Source organism: Panthera onca, chromosome D3 (genome assembly GCF_046562875.1).
Source record: "Panthera onca isolate mPanOnc1 chromosome D3, mPanOnc1 haplotype 2, whole genome shotgun sequence".
NCBI classification, from domain to species: Eukaryota; Metazoa; Chordata; class Mammalia; order Carnivora; family Felidae; genus Panthera; species Panthera onca.
The window spans coordinates 77,418,674-77,437,406 of NC_138350.1; positions in this window are offsets into that span (position 1 = coordinate 77,418,674).

Below are 18,733 nucleotides of genomic sequence, written 5' to 3' on the forward strand. Positions count from 1 at the left end.
AGGAAAGATGTGAACAACTATTTTTAAAAAAAGTTATTTTTTTTGTGTGTGTATAATTGACACACAATGTTACTAATGTTACATTAGTTTCAGGGGTACAACAAAGTTAGTCAACTTCTTTTATTTTTAATTTTTTAAATTTTAGTTATTTTTGAGAGAGAGAGAGGCAGAGCATGGGTGGGGGAGGGGCAGAGAGAGAGGGAGACACAGAATTTGAAGCAGGTTCCATTAACTTCTTAATACATCATGTTATGCTCAAAACAAATGTAGCTACCATCTGTCACCACACAGCACTATTATGTCACTGACTATACTCCTTATGCTATGCCTTTCGTTCCCATGCCTTACTCGTTCCATAACTGGAAACCTGGATCTCCCATTCCCCTTCACCCATTTTGCCCCCTTTCCTGCCCGCCCCCCCCCCCCCCCCCCCCCGTAACCATCGGTTTGCTCTCTGTATTTACAGGCCTGATTCTGGTTTTTGTTTATTCATTTATTTTATTTTTCTTAATGTTTATTTGTTTTGAGAGAGAGAGAGAGAGAGAGTGTGTGTGTGCATGAGTGGGGGAGGGACAGTGGTTTTTGTTTGTTTATTCATTTATTTTAGTTTTTATTTTTTTAATGTTGATTTATTTATTTTGAGAGAGAAAGTATGTACATGAGTGGGGGAGGGACAGAGAGAGAGAGGGAGAGAGAGAATACTAAGAAGGCTCTGCACTGTTAGCCCTTAACCAACTGAGCTACCCAGGTGCCCATTTTGTTTTTTAGATTTCACATATAGGTGAAATCATATGGTATGTGTCTTTCTCTGATTTATTTCAGTTCGAAATTTACTCTGTACACCCTTCCATGTTATTGCACATGGCAAGGTTTTATTTTTTTATGGCTAAGTAATATTCCATTTTGTGTGTGTGTGTGTGTGTGTGTACGCGTGTACCATTTCTTTATTCATCTACTGAGGGACACTTAGGTTGCTTCCATATCTTGGCTGTTATATGTAATGTTGCAATAAACATAGGGGTGCATGTATCTTTTCAAATTAGTGTTTTCATTTTCTTTGGGTAAATACTCATTAGTGGAATTACTGGATTATATGGTATTTCTATTTTCAATTTTTTGAAGAATCTCCATACTGTTTTCCACAATGGCGATACCAATTTACATTCTTACCAATAGTGCATGACAGTTCGTTTTCCTCCATATTCTCACCAATACTTTTTATTGCTTGGGTTTTTTATTTTAGCCATTGTAACAGAAGCAAAGTGATATCTCACTGTGGTTTTGATTTACGTTTTCCTGATGATGAATGATATTGAGCATCTTTTTATGTGTCTGTTGAGTGTCTGAATGTCTTCTTTGAAAAAATGTCTATTCAAGTCCTCTGCTTATTTTTAATTGGATTACTTGGGGTCTTTTGGTGTTGAGTTACATAAGTTCTGTATACATTTTAGATACTAACCTTTACTTAGATATTAAATGAATATATCATTTGAAACTATCTTTTCTTATTCGGTAGGCCGTCTTTTTGTTTTGCTGATGCTTCCCTTCACTGTGCAAAAGCTTTTTATGTCGATGTAGTCCCAATAGTTTATTTTTGCTTTTGTTTCTCTTGCCTTAGGAGATATATCCAGAAAAATGTTGCTGCAGCCAATGTAAAGAGATTACTGGATATTATTTCTTCTAGCAGTTTTATGGTTTCAGGCCTCACGCTGAGGTCTTTAATCCATTTTGAGATTTTGTGTGTGTGTGTATGGTGTTAGAAAGTGGTCCAGTTTCATTCTTCTGCATGTAGCCCCAGTTGCCCAGCACCATTTATTGAAGAGACTACCTTTTGCCCTTTGTATATTCTTGCCTCCTTTGTCGTAGATTAATTGACCATGTAAGTGTGGGGTTTTGTTTCCCTCCCCACCTCCCCACCCCGGGCTCTCTATTCTGTTCCATTGATCTCTGTGTCTGTTTTTGTGCCGGTACCATACTGTTTTGATTATTACAGCTTTGTAGTATATCTTGAAATCTGGAATTGTGATACCTCCAGTTTTGTTCTTCTTTCTCAAGATTGCTTTGGTTATTTGGGGTTTTCTGTGGATCCAAAGAAACGTTAGTGTTGTTTGTTCAGTGCCATGAAAAATGCTGTTTGTATTTTGATAGGGATTTCATTGAATGTGTCGATTCGCAATCTGTAGATTCTGTCCATACTCACAATGCTTTGGTGAGTGTGGACATTTTAACAATATCAGTTCTTCTAGTCCATGAGCATGGAGTATCTTTCCATCTTTGTCATCTTCAATTTCTTTCATCAGTGTTTGGTAGTTGTCAGAGTACAGGTATTTTACCTCCTTGGTTAAGTTTATTACAAAGTATTTTATTCTTTTTGGTGCGATGGTATATGGATTTATTTTCTTAATTTCTCTTCCTGCTACTCTGTTCTTAGTGTATAGATATGCTACCAGTTTCTGGGTATTCATTTTATATCTTGCAACTTCACTGAGTTAATTAATTCTAGCAGTTTTTTGGTAGAGTCTTGAGGGTTTTCTGTGTAGAGTATCATGTCATCTGTAAATAGTGACAGTTTAATTTCTTCCTTACCAGTATGGATGCCTCTTATTTCTTTTTCTTGCCTGATTGCTGTGGCTAGGGGTTCCTTTTAGGTTGAATAAAAGTGGTGAGAGTGGACATCCTTGGTTTGTACCTGATCTTGGGGGAAAAGCTCTCAGTTTTTCACCATTGAGTATGATGTTAGCTATAGGTTGACGTTTTCTTATTTTTATAACCAGGCAAATAGAGTGGATATTTTTTAGCTCAGATATAGAATTGCTATTTTTTCTTTGTAGTTCCTTAATTAGATGTTTGATATATCAGAACAAATAAAATATTACATATGGTTGCTAATTACATTAATATGCCAAATTCTGATAGGCTTTCTACAAACTCTTTTTGACCCAAATTGCCTCAAAATAATTTCTCACCACTCCAGACAGTCATCAGATGGGTATCAGGTGTGTTTAGTAGATAGGACTGCCTCAAGGATGAAAGGCTAGGTGAGGCCACAGAGTCAAAGTGACTGTTTGGGAGTCATCCAGCTCATATTTGATTTTCTGGAAGTCTATTTCATTGGTTAAGAGGCCCCCGACTCACCAGCTGCCATTTTCATTGATACATTTTCCTTAATTTTTTCTTTTAGTCTTGGCATCTATTTATTTATCTAGATATTGCATCCAGTTTTGAATACTTAAGAAAAAGAATTTCCCCTTGCTTTTGGTCTACAACCAAGATACTTCATAACAGAATTACGTGAATAGCCCTGTCAGTAGCTTTCTCAAGTTTTATAATGTTTATAGGATACTCAGCTCTTGCTTTTTCTTTTCTAAAAAAATAAATGTATTATAAAGACATGCAAGAACAGCTGTGACTAATGGTATTGTGCTTTCCTATACTTCATCTTTTATTTACAGTAGGGGCCACAAATTATTGACCCACAGGGTTGAACCTCCTAGGACCCATGTCAAGTATGATCCCTTTTTCTGAGCTTCTATTTGCGTTTGGTAAATATACTTCACTAAACCAGATCCTTCTCCCTCTACTTTATCACTTGAGTCCCTCTTTTCCCTCCACGTAATCTTGCATCCATTAGCACTACAGATGGTAGATAGGATTCCAGTGTGTTCCTAATATCTAATGGTAAGGACACGATGGGGAACTTTGAACTCTCTGACCTACCATGTAAAGTTTCATACACACACACACACACTCTCTCTCTCTCTCTTTCTCTTTCTCTCTCTCTCTCTCTCTTTCTCTCTCTCTCTCTCTCTTTCTCTCTCTCTCTCTCTCTCTCTTTCTCTCTCTCTCTCTCTCTCTCTTTCTCTCTCTCTCTCTCTCTCTCTCTCTCACACACACACACACACACACACACACACACACATACATACATATGTATATACTTACAGTCAATCCTCAGTATTCATGGATTCCATATTTACAAATTTGCCCATTTGCTAAAATTTATTTGTAACCCCCAAATCAGTACTTGGGTGTTTTCACTGTCATTCATGGACAAGCACGGAGAGGTGAAAATTTTAACTTTCTCGACTGAGGTCACACATTCTCAACTGAGGTCAAACAATGTGACATCCTGCCCTCTTGTTTTAGCTCTTATACTCTAAAGTCCTTTTTGTGGTCTATTTAGTACCAAGTTTTTTTTTTTTTACAGTTTTGGTTTTTTTATTGCTGTTTTTTTTTTTTCTATTTGAAATGGTCCCCAAGAGTAGGACGGAAAGTGTTGGCGAATGTTTCCATGCCCAAGAAGGCTGTGATGTGTCTGATGGAGAACATACATGTCAGATAAACTTGGTTCAGGCATGAGGTGTAGTGCTGTTGGTTGTGGGCTCAATGTTTATGAATCAACAATGCATATGAAGTAAGGTGTCTTTAAACAGAAACACACAAAAGGCCAAAGATATGTACTGCTTGGCTGATGAAAGCACGCCCAGAGGCTTGCGATGAGCTAACCCTGTATTTCTTCTAGGAGCAATAGCTCAGTGTTTGCTAATTCAGTGTTTTTGGGAACTGTACAGAGCCTAACTACCATGAATAATGAAAATCTACTCTGTGTGTGTATATTTGTATACAAAGAAATATATTCGTTCACTGTCATTTTTAGGTAATTAATTAAAAACAAATAACTTTACAGTAAATGAAAAATCAATGGGCGTCAGTAGATACTGTGAAAGATGCATCAAAAAGACATTGTTCTTGGGTGAGAGAAAAGGGAAGACATTGATCAAAGGGTACAAACTTTCAGTTACATGATGAAGTTGTGGGAGCCTAGTGTACAGCATGGGGAATATCATTACTAATAATGTATTGTATAGTTGAAATTTGCTAAGAGAGTAGACCTCGAGTGTTCTCACCACAATAAAAAAAGGTTACCCATGAGGTCACGGGCATGTTACTTAGTTTGATTGTGGTAGTCATTTCATAATATATCCGTATATCAAAATATCACAATGTGTACCTTAACTACATATAATTCTTATGTATTAATCACGACCTCAATAAGGCTGGAAAAAAAGAAAAGGTATTGTTCTTACTTTTGGGTTGAGAAGATATAAGTTTCTCAGACTTCACTAGATTGAAACTGTGTATATTTAAGGAGGTAATTCTAGATCTGGAAGGGGAGCAGAGTAGAGAGGGACATCTGTGTGTCACTCTGAAGAGTTGAAACGCTGGAGCCAGAAGGCCAGGGTTAAGCCCTGGCCCTGCCACTTCCTGACTGGCCGTCTGTTCCCCAAACCTGTTTCCTCTTCTTCCCGGGCACACCGGCAAACTCCATAAATGAAGCCACGTAACTGAGTTCTAGCCAATGGGATGTGAATAGGAGTGATGTGCACCACTTCCAGAACTGGCTTATCAAAACCTATTGTCTGACTCTCCATATTCCTTCCCCATGGGGCAGTTTATGAAGACAAGCACTATATGGGAGTCACAATAATAGCCCCGCCAAAGACGTCTATGTCTTAGTCCCCAGAACCTGTGAGTATGTTAGATCATATGGCAAAGGGTTGCAGATGGAATTAAGGTCGCTAATCAGCTGACCTGAAAATCGTGAGATAATCCTGGATTATCTGAGTGGGCCCAATGTAATCACAGTGTCCTTAAAAGCAGAAGAGGGAGGCAAAGAGGACCAGAGAGATGGTAACAAGTGAGGGACTTGGACTGACTTGTTAGCTTTGAAGAAAGGAGAGGGCCATGAACCAAAGAAAGCAGGTCTAAAGGGTGTGAAGGTCAAAGAAACAGACTGTCCTCCTAGAGCCCCCAGAAAGGAATATAGACCTGTAACAACCTGATCATTGCCCAGGGAGACACATGTCTGATACCTGATCTATAGATCTGTGAGATATTCATGCTGTTTTAAGCCACTAAACTTGTGGTAATTTGTTACAACAGTAATAGGAAATTAACATACACGACAACCTTGAAATCCATTGTTGAAGACATCAGGGTCATCGCATGGAAGGCGTGTGGGTCCTTGTATGACTCTTAGAAAAGAGTACCAATCAGGCGGAACACCTGCTTTGGACTTAATACAAATACAAAATAAAATTCTATTGTTTTGGAACTAGTTTTTAAAGTGGCCAGTGTGACCTTGATTAAAACAATTTGGCAAGTCACAAAGCCCCTCGTTGCCTTAGTTTCCTCATCTGTAAAGCATGTTACCATACTACGTGGAGGGTTGGTCTCGTTACCGCATGTTTATCTTCAAGTTAAAGATCTAATTTCCAGCCTGATATGCAGGTATTCCATTTTCTAGAACTCCTTCCTGATTGTTGAGAGGATTGAATGGGTTAATATATGTAAATTGCTGAGAATGAACACTGACATATATTGAGTACCATTGAGGAGTAACAGTACTTATACTGTTACTATCTTCCAGGGATGTGAGGGAAAAACTAAGGTGGAATTTTGGGAGAACGAATGAATCAACCTAGAGATTGCAGTAGATGGAGCACGGTCAAAATTCTACAAAATTCTACAAGCCATGGCGGGGGGGCAATTATGCATCTTTACTGTCTGTAATTGATCTAATTTTGCTGTCAGTTCAGGAGGGAAGGAATACTGATGCTTTGATTACAGAGATTACATGATGGAATACAGAGAGTTTGCCTTATAATGGCCTCCATGTAGAACTGTACATTCTGGAATGTACCACTTTTTCTTTCTTTTCTTTTCTCCTTCTCCTTTTCTTTTTATTCTTCTATATGGGTAACACCTTCCTTCTTCCTTTTTTGGGGGAACTTTTGAATACACTAATTTTGGGGGATCACATCAAGAGTTTCTGCTCGTTATAGATGACATGTTTGTAGAAATATGAAAAAGCAGGAATCACAAAATCTCAATAGTAAAATGAAAGATTTCTTAAGGTAAAGTTGGTACAAATTATTACAAATAGAAAGTTTGAGAAATGCTTTGCAAAGAAGCATTGGAGATTTTATAACCCACTTCATCTTCTTCAGTTACTATAGCAACAGCCAGGAAAAAATAAAGGCTCACCAAGCATGGTCATCAGAACTCTTTCTCAACTGCCCATCTTCCCAAAAACATTAAATAAAACCTGGGCCAGCAGCACAGCTTCATTCCTGTCACTCAGCAAGGGACTGGTCTGCAAAATAAAATGAAAAATATGTGAAGAATGCTAGGCATTAGCATTTTCCATGGAGAAAAAAAATTAAAAAAAAAACCCTTATGGTGTTCCCATACTTTAGAAGTCAAAAACGTCTACCTTTTGGTGAAATGAGCCATTTTGGAGAATTATTTATAGACAGTAGTTAGGTAATCTTGGACATCTATAAAAATTAGAACTTATAAATAGGAACTTGGGGGCTTTCGATTAGAAATGCGGGCAAAGTATATGATTGATGGTGTATCATTTTTTTCCCTGTGTTTTCTTGGGTATTTTCCACGCTATTTTGGGGTAATGAAGAAAACCAAGTGTTAACTATGAGGCTACTCCAAGTCACATTGTCTTTTTGATTTAAATAAAATAACTCAACTCCCATCCTAGAAAAAGCAGAGACCCAGGGGGCAATTCCAGAAATTTGGGGGAGGTTTGGAAGTGTTACTTTTTCTTCTTGATCATCTCTGGCCAGGCTTTCCCTCTGCCTGAGGACTTGCCTATTGTAGACATTTCCTCCTTGGTACCAGCTGGCATTGACCCTCACCCAGATTCTTTTGACATTTAAAAGATCACAGGGGCGCCTGGGTGGCTCAGTCACTGGTTAAGCGTCCAACTCTTGATCTCGGCTCAGGTCATGATCTCCTAGTTCGGTTTGTGTTCGTGAGTTCAAGCCCCGTGTCGGGCTCTGTGCTGAAGGCATGGAGCCTGCTTGGGATTCTGTCTCTCCCTTTTTCTTCCCCTGCCCCACTTGCACTCTCTCTCTCAGAATAGATAAATAAACTTTAAAAAAAAATTAAAAAGAGGCGCCTGGGTGGCTCAGTTGGTTAAGCATCTGACTTCGGCCCAGGTCATGATCTCATGGTTTGTGGGTTTGAGCCCTGCACTGGGCTCTGTGCTGACAGCTTGGAGCCTGAAGCCTGTTTCAGATTCTGTGTCTCCCTCTCTCTCTGCCCCTCCCCCACTCTTTCTCTGTGTCTGTCTCTCAAAAATAAATAAACATTATAAATTTTTTTAAAAAATAAAAATCACATACACACACACACTAGACTCTGTAGTGGTTTTTAATACGATTTAAGGTGAAGGTGGGTGATGTATTACACAGAGCATTATGCAACAAGTGTGCTAAAATTGAATAATAGTGTGCTAACACCTAATCAAGTTGCCTGGCCGCTTTCCCTGACCATCTGGCTATGAAGAGCCTCAGTTCCTGGCCATCTTGCTGGGATACTTCCTTTTATTTCCCCTCCTCTCCAATCCTCTTATGTCTCTCTCAAGCCATTGGGAGAAGCTCCAAATCCCCCCCTTACTGTAGTATGTCAAGCAATTTTACATCTTTCTTTGCCTTCTCGATTGCTTATTTTTCACCTTTCCTCTCCAAACCCCAAACGACCATCCATGGTTTTGTTTAACGGAGAGCCATTTATCATGGAGATAAATAGTGTCATTTACTTAGACGTCTTCTGGTCAATATTGGCTCTGAGTGATTAATTCTCTCCCACAGAGGATTTAGGGGAGAAATTCATATTTGTATGAAATGACTAATTTTACACGAATCGGTCTGTGATGTTCAATGATTCTGACCAAGAGGAGGTCAGTTTTAGGGAGGAATCATCTTCTCAGCGTTACACATGAGGGAGTTAATGGACATGGAGGTTTCCGTTTATCTAAGATCACAAAGCTACCAAGTGGCACCACCAGACTTTGGTCACAGGTCTTCGGGTTCCCATGCCAAGATTCTTTATCATATACCACCTGACACTGATGAACATTAATGAGAAGGCTGCATATCAAAACTTCAAGAGAATAATTGGAAATTGTAGACTTGCTTCAGAATTTGAGGTGTTGGCTTCAACCAAAGAAACGAGAAATTTTATGGAAAGGTCAGAGAAGAGACTTGTAACTTTTAAACAACTGGATACTGGAGTCTGTGGAGACCAGAAGATGTGGTCCGATTAATGGTGTGATAAGCTACGATAGGCCTCTGACAGGGGCTCCAAGGCACATTTTGTGAAAGGACATGTTTGTGTTCCGTGACATTAACTTCAAAAGGTTACAGTTGTAGCTGAAAAATTTTCTAACTTCCCTTGGTCATTTTGTGAAATCAGCCATAAATTTTACCAAACTGTCCAAAGGACCTACTTTTAATCTTTTTTTTTTTGTCTGTCGTATCTTTTGATTTCATAAATATACTGTACAAAGTACTTAATTTTTTATGCATCTCCTAAAAATACCCTTTAAAAATTTAATGGTGGAATAAAAATATGCTGTCCTTGTGGCACACTTGATCATGATGTACAGACGTAGCGTGCAAGTGTTGGGTTAAAATTCGCACAGTATGGCTAGGCAAAAATAGCTGTCTGCCTGTAACTGATCTCATCTTGCTCAGGAGTCCGTTTCTACTGAAGCTGAAGTGGGGATATTTCACTGTGGAATTAAACATGCCAATTAAAGGTGACCCAATTCTTTCACTTACAGTAATCTCTTTCAGATTGATTCAGTATTATTTGAGTAAATAGGCAGATCAGAGTTTAATATCCCATCAGGTAAGTTTTTTCTATGTCTTCACTTGTCCTTTACAAGATGGTGGCAGGGTGCAGGGAGATCATTGGTATCCATGTGGCATTCATGAGAATGAGTGCTCCACTTTCGTGGAGCAGTCTTGTCTTGCTTGTCTCTGCATAGGTCTCTCACCTCACCGCCAAGGTGGGTGTGTCTTGTGCTCTGTTCTCAGAGCATGAGTAGAACATGATGGGGATTTAAACCAGACCCCACTCAGCTCTCAGCCACTCTCTAAATCCACATAAACCTGACTGTGAATCCCAGGTGATTCCTGGCTTGGTTGACCTTCGCTGCATCACGCAGATAATGGCTCATTTTACCCTGTTGGGAGACAATTCTCCATGGGTCTCTGGCATTTCTGCAAGTCTTGAGAAGAAGACACTGATGGCCCTTTGTTCTGGGCTATCCTTTCCAGGGTACCTATTAGCGTACTGAACAGCCTCAGAAGGTAGTGATACTGTCTCTGTCCAGAGCAAAGAGCAGGCGTGGTGACTGCTTTTATGAAAGCGTTCACTTCATTAAGCTGTGTGTAGTTGTATTAAGTCTTTTTTTGTGTTGTCCTGTGGGACTGGGGCTTGGAGAACAGGAATGAACCTGATGCTCAGACTGCTGCTGTTGCTGTGACTAATGAACTGACCTTCAATTCTGTCTTAGGAGTCTGGTGTTTTCTTCTAGTATCTATGAAACAGTGCTACTCTAACTTAATTACCTTGCAGTCAAGGAAAGACCTCAGACCGTTATAGTTCTTTTCTTTTTTAAGTTTATTTATTTATTTTGAGAGAGAAGGAGTGCACAAGAGAGTGGTAGAGGCAGAGAGACTCCCAAGCCAGTGCAGAGCCCCATGCGGGGCTCAAATTCACCAACCATGAGATCTTGATCTGAGCTGAAACCAAGATTCGGGCACTCAACCGACTGAGCCACCCAGGTGCCCTCAGACCCTTCTCGTTCTTAACATACAACTCATGGAGGAGACCCCTCGGGAATCACACAGCCAGGACCTTCATCTGTCTTCTGAGTTTACCACGGGGAAGGGACACCAGGAGGGTCTGTGATCCTTTCCACACCATTCACAGGCCGTGAGGGACTGGAGAGTGCTGTCTCAGGTCCCCTCCCTGCCAAAGATACCACCCCATCATTTCCATCCTACCTTGTGTGACTCCCTTCGGCTGGCACAGGGCACCCCACTAGTCTCGCCTGAAGACCCAATGGGAAGAGAAGCTTCGGGCTCACTCATTAATCTTGACCTTGATTTGTAAAAAGAAGTTTCTGTATAGGTGAAGGGGATCAAGGGGTACAAACTTCCAGTTATGAAATAAATAACTCATGGGAATGAATAGTACAGCATAAGGGAATATAGTCAACAATACTTGTAATAACGTTGTATGGTGAATACACTAATCGTGGTGAGCCCTGCATTATGTATAGAATTCTTGAGTCACTGTGTTGTACACCTGAAACTCCTATAAAACTGTGTATCAGCTATATTTCAATGAAAAGAAGTTTTTGTCATTTAGAAGCCCTGTTTTTCCTTTCAACAAAATCTCTTTCTCAAGACTGTGGCTTGACTTTATGCCTCAGGATGCTATGTTGTAAGGCAAAGGCTGTAACTGACTTGTCTTTTTTTGAAACCAACTTGTCTTACGTGCACTCTTGCTCAAAAGATCCCAGTTCTGCACCAGACTATGTGTTACCCTGGCTGAATAAGGGAAAAGGGTCACACTGATGTGTTTCAAAAATATGATTCCTATGTTGCATACATGCATTTGCATAGATAGGCAATGAATACACACATACAGGCTTTCTTAACCTGTCTTGGTGCATGAGAGGGAATAACAATAAATCAATTCAGAAGTACATGCTTACAAACCTTTCAGGCTGTGATAACTTCAGTCGGTGATATATATTAGTTAATGGACTCATTAGCTTATCAATTCACTGGTAGTTAAAATAAATTGCTAATATTTTTCCTCACTAAAAAAACCCAAATAAAACAACACAAAACAATCCTGGGACTAGAATTGTCATTATTTTTCCAGAAAAGAAAATTTGGGCAGGTGAGCAATTGTATTTCTTCCCATAGAGGTTGGCCGTAAGAGGAAATAGGTTGGAACTGTCATGTAACTGCATCATGCATACTGTGGATTCCTTGCAAAGCAACTTGAGGTCAGAGAACCTTCCTCATGACACTCTCAACATCTTCCTGAGTGGTTAGCCCAAGGAAGGACTGAGGAAATGAAGTAAAGCTCTTCAGTAGTGTAGACACAGAAACCTGCTTAAAGGAGCTTACACAATTTTTAACCTGAAAATATCTATGTCTGTATCTTTGCTCATGTCTGTGTTGATCTGTATTACTCCCTAGACTATAATTTAACAATTTAAAAATTTACTTTGTTAATCTATATTATTTCCTAAACTGTAATTTAACAATTTTAAAATTCACCTCTAATTTGGAGAATAAGTTGGGTAAAGAGAAATTGATCAATTAGAAATCAATCATTTTAGGGGCAGATGGCTCAATTGCCAACTATTGTTTTCAGTTCAGGTCATGATCCCAGGGTTGTGGGATTGAGCCCCACCTCGGGCTCCACACTGAGCCTGGAGCCTGCTTAAGAGTCTCTCTCTCTCTCTCTCTCTCTCTCTCTCTCTCTCTCTCTTTCTTTCTCTCTCTCTCTCTCCCTGTCTCTCTCTATCTCTCTCTCCCCCTCTACCCCTCTACCCCACTCATGCTTGCTCTCTCTAAAAGAAAAAAATTCTAAAAAAAGAAAAAATAAATCAATCAGTTTAAAACCATAGTTAATTCTTCTTAATGTACTATATTATCTTAATAATGATCTTGAATAAATAATCATCTTCAATAATTAATTAAGGTATAATTTTCTGTACTGGTAAAGTCTGATGAGTACATAAATGTATTACATTGGAAAGTTGAGCTAATCTCACAGTTTGCCTCCAACTCTGACAGCTATGAATCCATAGTACTGTCAAATGTAGACAGGGTTTCATATCCTCCCTGCTGGGTGAAATTAGTTTTAAGTGTCCTTGGTAATTAATTACATTTAGGATTCGGTGCCTATACTTTCAGAATTTTGTCCAAATGTTTGGACTGAAAACAAAATTCCTTTGGAATTTTTTCTTATCATGTAGATACTATTAAATTCATTTTGGAATAGCATATTGATCTGAAGTACAGAAGGTTCTAAGTATCGATGGTTTGCTTACGGTGCACCTTCTAACTCCAGAGCAGGACTGTTGATTCATCCATCACCTGTATTTTCAGCTAGCACTGAAGCACTTAACATTGGTAAATTTTGCCCTTTTCTTGACGGTCCATCTCATTTTGTTGGCCTTTCTCTCTCTTTGCATTTCCTATTCTCTGAAGCTAGGGATTTGCTTGTGTCTTTTGGGTTCTCAGGATTTCCCACTGTATTTGTCAACTCGGGCTTCCATAACAAGATACCACAGCCTGAGTGGCTTATGCTGCAGATATTTATTTTCTGGAAGGTCTGGAAATAGGACGTCCAAGATCAAGCTGCTGTAGGATTGGTTTCTGGTGAGACCTCTTCTTGGCTGGTAGATGGCCACCTTCCCCTCTGTTTTCACGTTGCGTTTTCTCACATCTCCCTTTCCAGAGAGAGACAGAGAGAGAGAGAGAGAGAGAATGTTCTGGCATCTCTTTATTATAAGAACACTGTTCCTTTTGGGTTAGGGCCCACCCTTAGGACCTCATTTAATACTATTTACCCCCAAAAGGTCCCATCTCCAAATATAATCACATTGAGGATTAAGGCTTCAACATATGAATTTTGGGGGACACAGTTCAGTCCATAACACCCATCATCATGCCCTGCTCATGCTCTAAAATTTCTCTTATCTTCTTCCTTCACTCCTCTTCAAAATCCAAATGGATTTGTCTCCGCTCTTAGGAATATTCTCTTTGTGCTCAGTAAATGAGCGAGTTTTTAGTGACTATTAATGGGTCAAGACATTAACTTAACTAAGATAATAACTCAGGTAGTATATTTGTAGTTAAAAAGGAATCCTCCACAAATGCTACCTTACTCCAAGTTAAGTAAGTATTGCTACAGGTGGCAATTTTCGCCACGCCTAAGTGGAAAACATAAAGACTTTCAGAACCAACACCGTTGATGTCATTCTGTGAGCACCTTGCCTTGCCCATGCATCACAATGGCTCTAGACTTCTGATCTGTCAGTGTGCCTGTGTTAAAAAGGGAAATTACAGACAGGATATCTTCCGTTAGTCACACCTTTCTGAAAAGTGGACAGTGCCTTCCTTATTCTAGTGCACTATCAAGAAATAGCCAGTCAAAGGTGTTTCCAAGATAGCTGAATCAAAGGACTGCACATAAACTTTCAAGATCATGTGATGGAAGGCTTTTCCTGACCTAGTGACCTGGATGAAGGGAGCTTGAAAAGTTGTTATCGTCATAGTAAGGATTGTTTGTCACTAAAGTATTCATTAAAATGGAGAACCTTGAGGGATTTTCTGACACCTGGCATCAAAGGATGCTTTGAGCTTTTTTTTCTTCTTGCTATTGATTTGTCCAGACAGTGTTTGAAATGGTAATGTTCTGGTTTCCTTAATACAGTGCTAACCCTGCTAATCGTCTGAGTAGGTGTCTTTAGAAAATAATAATAATTGGCTTTCAGCTCTGCCTGTGGATTTATTCAGAATGTAGTTTTAGTTTTGCCTTTGGAAGAGCATCATATTAAGGTCTGAACCCCCAAGTTTTTCAAAAGGACTCCCTTTTACTTCAGAATCCAGAAATGCATTCACCACTGGCCGATCTTTTTGTTCAATTCAGAAACAGTTTGCCCAGTAGGTAACAATCCCCGTGATTCCACCTATTTCTCACAAACACAACCCACTAGTCACATCTTACTTGGAAGAAAACCACGGTGGCTGTTATTTACTAGCATCCAGAGAGATCTCTGTGCCTCCTGTGTTTCCATTCATTATAAGCGCTTTGCAGGCTCCTGTTCGCTCTAATCATTGTCCCAGAAGCCCTACAGTTATTGTCGTATTTTGTGACTCTCATGAGCCAAATGGAAACACATAATTCTTGAACAGCTGGAGAATTTCAGTGTAATAAGTATGTTCTCAGACATTCAGGAAGAATCTCGATGAACTGGCTAAAATCGCTGGGAAGATTTTAGGCAGACAATATGTCTAGCGGTTTGGAGAACTGATTACATTGGGCCAACGGTAAACAAGAAAGGCTTTCAGTGACTAAAGAACCCAGGGGATTCTGTTTCGCACCATATCAGTAGGGGACCATCCTAGTTTCTTTAGAAAATTTACTTCAATCATCACAAGAATGTATTCAGGTTAAATCTCCATCTTTAATATCAGAAAAGCTCAGGTTCACCTCTTCCGTGAGAACTTTCTTGACTGCTTGAGTGACTCTTGAGTTGGTGCCACGAATATTCGCCAAGTCTTTCTGCCCCAACAGGTCCCTCCTTGCTAATTTTGTAGGTGATAAGAATAAAGCGGGTTTTTAGGAATGAAAATCAATGTTTCTAGGCACCCTTGGTAGTTGTAGACTCCTACCATTGCCCGGAACGAATCTTAACAGTGTGGCAAGATGTAAAAGAACCTGCCTCAATTATACAGTGTGCACTTGGCTGATACCAGCCTAGAGAGGCTTTGGCTCTGATAATGTGTACCTCCTTGATTTCTTTCTGTGTTCATTTTAATCCTGGCCCAATGGTTTCACTTGCTGCTGTCTATAAGGGCATTATTATAGGGATGTATACTGCTAATCAGTGCAAGGCACTGTCTGGAAAATTTCAAAACACAAACAAGCAAGCAAAAACCTGGCCTCAAAACTCAAATTGAGGCTTGGGGGAGCGATTTGTTTGCATTTCCTAATCTGTTCTCCTGGCACACTGTTCTGCTCTTTTTCTGTGAAATACAACAGCAGATAGGTGCAGAGCGTATTAATTTCTTGCATTTCAGCCCAAATCTTGCCCAGAATTCCCCAGACCCATTAATCTTAAGCTTCTCATGAGTGTGGTAGATACTTCGGGTTGTATGCTTCAATTGCCTTTTTCAAAATATGCATTTTCATTATAATAGGAAAATATATTAAGTTACCATATTTGTTGGACGCTTTGCACAGTCTGATTTTTCCAGAAGTAGAATTCTGTCATTCCCGTTCAGAGCAAGTAGGTTTATTCCATTGATGACTAAACAACATTTGCTAGGCCCTTGAGTAACCGGGTATATCAGTTAGAATACCCTTGGCCGTAAGTAACAGAATATCTGATTACAATTGACTTCAACAGTATGGGATGATTATTTTCTCACATAGGAGGAAGTCCAAAGGTGAGTGTTTCTTAGTTTGTTTTAGGCATTCAATCCTGTTACCCGGGATCAGATTTCCTTCGATCTGTAATCTCAGCCATTGTTAGTATGTCAGTGATGTCTCCACAGAGGGTACCCAAGATGACCACAGGAGCTACCATGATCACATCTGCATAAACTTGTCTTCAAAGTCAGGAGAAGGGACAGGGTCAGAAGGGTCAGAGTGGGGGGTTACATCAAAGAAGGCTCATGCTTCTTCTCCACGGTGGGAAATCTTTTGCGAAAGACCCCTCTCATGGTTTTCCTTTATGTTTGTTAACCACAGTTGGATCATACGCTCTCTGTAGTTGAGTAAAAGCTGGGGAGGTAAGTGTTTTAACCCATCTCTAGAATCTGGCCCTCCCATGTGGAAGAAGGACTGAGGAAGAAGGCTGCAAGGACAGTAGACCGATGCAGCCTGGCTCCCAGGCACCTGGCTTCACTCCCTCTTTTACCCTTTCTCATCATGGTATGTTCCTGAGACCCAGGTCACTGTCTGTGCCCACCATCTGCAGGAAAGGAGGGCATGTCCTTAAAAAAACTTTTGAGTCACTTTATATATGTTAAGCAAGACCGCCCATGTACGACTCCCATTCTTCGTGTGCTCAATCATTTTAGAGAAGAAATTTAGTTCTTTGTGTCTCTTTAAAGTGGTGTGGGATTACCGACCACTTTCTTCTTGGGAGCCAGATGAAGAGACTTTTCTGGCAACGTGTTCTTCTGGTTTCCTTCTGATTTCTTTTGCTGTTTCTTTGTAAAAATTTCTCAGCCTTTTCTTTCTTGTCTGACCTTTAAATATTTGTGTTCTCTGGGGTTCCTTGTGTTCTTGGCACACCTCCTGCTCATGCTGCTCATTTCCACTGCCCAATCTTACAACTGGTGATGTAAGTTGATGAATTGATGAATGAATTGATGACTTCCAAATCCGGCTCTCCATTTGGTATTTCTTTATCAAGCCAGCTGCAGATCTCTAGAACCAGCTATTTATTCCTGGTTGAGCATTTTCCTTGGTTGTCTCCTGGATTCTTCAAGCTCAGATGTTCCAGGCAGAATTAGCCTTTTCTCCTCTTTGCACTGACCACCTCCAGTTTGCTTTGCTTCCTTTGTTCCGTCATGTCCCAGATCAACCTCATTACCTGAGCATTCTCTTTCATCTTTCACATCAAATCCTTCCCCGAGCTCTGATTGGGCTTCCTGATATTTCTGCAATCAGCCCCCTTCCGTCAATTTCCATGGCACTGCCTGAGTTCAGCCCCTTCTCATGTTTCACCCTGGTTATCATCGCAGCCTCTCTCTACAGCCGTCCTCCTCCCTTCTAACCCACATCCTTCCCTGCTGCAGCCCAAAGTCGAACTATTTGTGCTGAAATGCATATCTGAGTAAGAGATTTTCCTTCCTTGAAATTCTTAGATGGCATTACATAAACTTCAGGACAAAAGTCCAAACTCTTAGCACATTAGCACGAGACCTTCAGTGACCTTTAACTTTTTTTTTTTTTTTTTTGGTTCACAGACTTTGAGTTTCTAAGGCGAAGTATGAAACCTTTCTGCCTGCTTGTATCAAAGCGTCTTTAGTGTTATGTGCTGATTTTCTGTTCACACGCCTGTCTTTGCATTTTTCTGTGAGATCTTTGAACACATGGTCTAGTCCTTTGTAGCTGCAGTAGCTAATGCCTGATGCATAAAAGCCATTTAAAAGTGTTTGTTGATTGAATAATGCCTGTTCTCTTTCAATGTCTGCGTTAATGGTCAATGTAGTATACAATCTTAATATATAGGTTACTTTAGAGATGATGTCTCTAGTCTCTATCTGTATTTCAATGATCTCCCATTGTCCTCTCCTAATGGGTATCCTCATTATCTTATTTTACCCTTCAGTGAAGGTAGATGAGCATCTGACAGGATTGCCGCCTCTCTGTAGGGTTCAAAATTTCCATTACAAATCTATCCAAAATGGAGTAATAATTACTAGGTATTGGCACAGTAAGTACCCAGAAGAGGACCATTAATGCTCTCAGTTCTTGCTAATGCTCCGTAAAATGGAGTAAGTTCACCTCCATCCTGATTCTCTGTCTTTAAAATTCCCTCTTTCATCCTTTTGAAGCATTTTCTGTATAAACACATCTCCAGAAGTCCTTTTCCTCTGTTGACAATGCATTCATTGATTATACATTTCACTCTGTGAAGGCAACTCTGTGATTTAAATCATTTTAAGCTATCAGGGAAATTATACTAACAAATTTCCCTAACCTTCAGTATCAAGCTGCACTAGATACTTCGTAAAAATAACCTGAATTATGTTCAAAGGGTATCCTGTGTAAACTATCAAATGGCAATTATAAGTGGGAAGAAGATGGTTAAGTCCATGCATTTAAATAATTATGTGGAAATGCACATATTAAATATGACAGTAAAAAATGGATGGATGGATAATCACAAGTGAAAAGGTGGATGCAGAGACCTTCTCTTTCTTGTACGGGGAATGGCTGTAATTTCTTTAGAATCTTACCATGCATATGGATTTAAACTTCAAAACACAGGTGCCTTTCTTTTATGTATGGGAGAGTGATCTGGTTTTTAAAAATGCCACATGGATGGCTACTATGAAATTATAAAGGGCATGCACTCTGGAGCTTGATT